Source organism: Triturus cristatus, chromosome 11, assembly GCF_964204655.1.
Source record: "Triturus cristatus chromosome 11, aTriCri1.1, whole genome shotgun sequence".
NCBI lineage: Eukaryota > Metazoa > Chordata > Amphibia > Caudata > Salamandridae > Triturus > Triturus cristatus.
This window is the reverse complement of record NC_140594.1, coordinates 156,771,458-156,776,448: the sequence shown is the minus strand read 5'-3', so window position 1 is coordinate 156,776,448 and position 4,991 is coordinate 156,771,458.

The window sequence follows — 4,991 nt, the reverse complement described above, 5'->3', positions numbered from 1 at the left end:
AAATAAAACGTATTCTTTTCACTTTTCTGTGAGTTACATTGATGTTATTTTTGATAAGCACACACTAGGATGACTTGGTTCTCTTTCAAGTGCCTCTCAGGCTAACCTACAGACAAAGCCTTTGTGTACAGTGATTTTTCTCACAGCAGAAGGCCTCGACACACCCACAACAGGGCACAATCAAGAGAAAGACCTTCCTGAAGCAGCAATCAGGGACAGACAAAAAAAAACAGGCCTGGCCCAGTATCGTCCTCACCTTGAAAACAAGCATTGGCATAGCCAATAGGTCTCACCTTTGGGATCTTGTGTTTAGCCATGCAACGGTTGATTTTGTTGCACCAAGGATATTGTGCTGCAGAACTACTTAAAAGCTCCCAAAAGCGAGACCCATTGGCTATGCCAATGCTTGTTTACCACTTGTGAAGGACAGATTTGATCCAGATTGTTCAACCAGGTGGTTTTTGTCTTTTTGGGGTTTTGTTTTTCCCTTTTTCTTTTTGGGGGCCCTCGTCCACTGTTCTTCGATACTGGCTCTGTTGGGTTGTTTCTGCCATCTGTTCACTGCTCCTCTTTTGGCCTTGGTATTCAGCTGTGCTCGTGGTTTCTCTGCCCCTAGATGGCCCCGTCCGAGCTCCGTATTCTCACCCTGAATGTGCGGGGGCTCAATAACCCAGTTAAGCGCAGAACGGTCATGGAACATTCTAAAGCAGACATCTGTCTCCTCCAGGAGACGCATCTACTGGCGCGGGATTGCTACCGCCTAAAATCCCGCTTGTTCCCCGCACAACTCTTTTCTTCCAGCACCACTAAAACAGCAGGGTTGGCCATCCTGGTCTCCTGCACCTGCCGGGGTAGGGTTCTCCAGAAGGAGGCAGAGATTAGAGGGTGACTTCTAAAGTACCAGTTTCAAATAGGGGGGGGGGGGGGGGGTTGTGGGGGAGTGGTGGGGAGGAGAGAGACATTTGTCATTGGGTCCATCTATGCCACCAATGAGGGGCAAGGAAAGTTCCTACATGACGCCATGACCGAGGCCACAGCAGAGATCAGAATCTTGTTTGGGGGTGACCTAAACTTAGTATTAGACAACTTAATGGACAGATCGGCTCTGCGCTGTAGCCAATCGGGCGCTCTTTCCCCGGGGGGCCTGGAGAGACTACGGGACTTGTGTATGGTTGACCTGTGGCACTTCTTTCACCCGCACAGCCATTAATACTCGTTTTATTAGAGTGTACACAAAACATACGCTCGCCTTGACTACCTGCTGAGCTCCGGGGCTCTCCGGGCCCTGACGGTTGGGATGGAGATATTGACTGCCTCCCTCTGATCACGCACCGGTAGTGGCTACACTTACACTCCCCCAGCACAGCGACCCTCCTGCCAACGGCATCTGCGCGACACTCTCCATCACGCTGAAATGGTGAAACAGGTGCAGCTTGCTCTGGACGACTACCTGACACAATGATAATCACGACACCCCACTCTCCACATAATGGGCAGCGCTCAAGGCAGTACTTAGGGGGGGAAACTCATTGCGATCTCGACGGCCAACAACGCCGAGCGTAGGTGCAAAAGGGAAGACCTCGCGCAACAAAGAGTTAGAGCAGATGCACCAGCGTACTGGGTCACCCAGGATCTGGCGACAATTGCGCGCAATGAGGGCACAGCTGGCTGCCATTGATAAGGCCAAGTATGCTGCCTTGTGCGTGTCAGACTTTTTACAGGGGGGGTGGGGCGGGGGGGGGGGGGGGGGGAAGACCGCTGCGGCTGGCTACTGGCCCATAAATTGCGCGAGACTCGACAGCAACAGTGGGTGCAAGAGCTGTGCGACGACACAGACCGGACGGTGACTGAGGATGCAGACATTGCTGAGGCCTTCCGTGATTTTTATGCCCAACTTTACACAAACAGGCGCTGGACCGTGCAGACGGCGAAGCATATTGTGGCGGCACAGCTCCCTTCTCACCCAGGGTCAGGCTGACCACCTAGAGGGAGAGATACGAGTTGAGGAGGTTATAGCAGCTATCTCTCGCCTTAAACTTGCCAAATCCCCCGGGCCTGATGGCTTTACAGCCGCCTTTTATAAAACCTTCTGTTCAACAATAACGCCTCTTTTGACCAGACTTTTTAAATCTTTCGCCTTGACGGGAGCAATTCCTGAGGACAAGATAGAGGCGGCGATATTGGTTATCCCGAAAGGCCGGGAAGAACAAGGCTAGCTGCGGGGCATATCGCCCTATATCCCTCCTCAACATTGACCTGAAACTCTTACAGGGATCCTTGCCTCCCAATTGGAGCCCTATATGCCGGGACTCATTGACCTAGACCAGGCGGGATTTATCCCCCAGCGCCAGACCAGCGATAACATTAAATGGGTACTCCACCTCATCAAGAAGGCCTCCTGAACGTCTGGCGAATATATGCTTCTCACCATTGACGCGGAGAAGGCCTTCGATATGGTGTATTGGCCATATCTAGAGCAGGTTCTGACATGAGGGGATGAGAGAGGAGTTGAGGCTCATTTTCAATTGCTAGCGGCGTCCCACAGCCTCGGTCCGAGTTAACGGACACACTTCGAACCGCGTTCCTATTAGGTGTTCAAGGCAAGGGTGTCCTCTTTCAACCCTTGCTCTTTGCGCTATACATGGAACCCTTTGCCCAGAATGTTCCACACAATACCCTTATTACAGGGATTAAATTTGGGGGCGATGCCCATACCATCAACCTCTATGCTGATGATGTCTTGGTGTCTCTCTCTGACCCCGTTCCGGCCCTGGGAAACTTTTTGACAGAACTGGATCGCTTTGCGCGGGCTTTAAGGTCAACGTGGAAAAGTCGGTTGCTCTCAATCTCTCGTTGTCACCATCAACTCTGGCGCACCTTCAGTCCACGTACCCTTTCCAATGGGCAGATGAGACTGTCCCCTATCTGGGTGTTCAGCTGGCACCCACGCTGTCAGCAGTAGCCTCTACCAACTACACCAAGCTGCTGACACAGATCCGGATGGAGCTGCAGCCGTGGAATTCTTTCTCCTCTCCTGGCTGGGGAGAGTGGCTGCCACCAAAATGATGATTCTCCCTCAAATACTATATATTTTCCAGACCCTACCCTTGAGACCGCCTACGGGGTGGATTAAGCTGGTCCAATCGGAGTGGTCGCAGTTCATCTGGCGGGGCCGCAGACCCCGGTTGAAGGGACCCATTACAATGTTGCCCCCCCAAGGAAGGGGGTTTGGGGGTTCCTGACCTCCAGCTGTATTTACGTGCGGCGCAGCTTCGCCGTTTGGTCGAAGGGAGTCGAGCTGAGCCCGAGAAACACAGGTTGTTTCAGGATCAAGCTGTGGCGGCCACACCACTACAGAAGATCCCCTTCCTATGCAAGACCCATAGGCCTCCCAATCTTTATGCCTCTCATATCACCAGGATGATATTGGAAGCCTGGGACCAGACATGCCAGAAGCACAATTTGACCACCTTCCAGTCTCCTCTCACTCCGCTCTTCAACAATCCCGATTTCTGATGGGGGAGGTTGCATTTGTGAGTTGGCATACCACATGCTACCGATCCTTGGGGCACCTGTTTGACCTAGACGGGATTCTCCCTTTTTCACAGGTCCAACCTATTTATGGGATCCCTGAATCCGAAGGATTTCATTACCTGCAGCTACGTCACTGGGCCCTCCATCTACTTGTAAGACCACAACCACACTTATCTCATAACTTACGAAAGATGGCTACTAACTCGCACATCAGATAAAAAAACTTACTTTAGTTGTATAAGATGTTGCTTGCTTGACATACACACATACACAATGCAGACAGAGCACAATGGGGGCAGGATCTGGGTCGGGCCCTTAATTATAAAGAATGGGAGGGGGTGTACTACAGAGCCCGTCACTCAGCACGAAACATGGGGTTGACCGAGACTCTGACAAAAGTGACCACATACTGGTACTATACGCCTGACCGTATACACAAGATAGATCCCCGACAAAGTGCGGACTGTTGGCGGGGTTGTGGGAGGCGTTGGACGCTGGTGCATCTTTTGTGGGACTGCGAACAGCTACACACCTATTGGACACAGGTACTGGACGAAATAGATAAACACCTAGACACCCAACTCCCGCGATACCCAAGCTATGATCTCCTGGGCCTCACGAACCCTCTCACATACCCGCTCATATGAAGACGGGGGTCGCCAGATTGCGATAGCTCTGAGTTCTGCCATACAAAACATCCTACTCCACTGGCGGACCACTCGCACTCCCACATTCACAGGTTGGTTGCAGCGCTTGTGGCTGGTCTTAGGTATGGAGAAGATTACCCTAACGCTTGCAGGGAAGGGCTCCACTTTTGTCGATCTTTGGCAGCCATTCCTCACTCTGTCGGCTTCTGAGTTCCGGGAGCTCACATGTCCAAGATATCTACGCTTGCAGCGCGCCTTTCCGCTCCCCCAGAGGTAGATTCTCAGGAAGCCCAGTCGCAAAGTGTGGCATAGACCTTTTTTACACTGACACTTTGGTCTGTGGACGAGGGCAGGGGTGGGGGAGGGTAGAATAAGTTTCCTTTATTCGTACCTGGAACTATGGCACTGTTTCTCTCCGCTATTAGCACGTCCTTAATGGGAAGACAGACTCGCTCTAGAGAACACTAATGTAACCGCATTGTTTGTTTTTGTTCACTATATGCAAATAAAAAGATTAAAACCTAAAAGGACCACAACTACAGACGACAGCAGTTCTGTCCCCAAGAATCCAACACAAAGGACTCTGGTGCCCTGCGAATCCTACTCACTCTGTACTAGGCACCTACCGCCTGTGTCCAGGTGGACCACTGATCCAAAATAGGTCCCCCAGCGATTCTGACCTAAAGTCCAGCATTGGCTGACCCCTTATGGTCACCACTACAGTACCTGCAGCTTAAACCCCCTCCTCCCGCTCCCCAACTGCAAACGGATCAGGTAAGAAGACTGATGTCAAAAGGCACCCCCTGCACC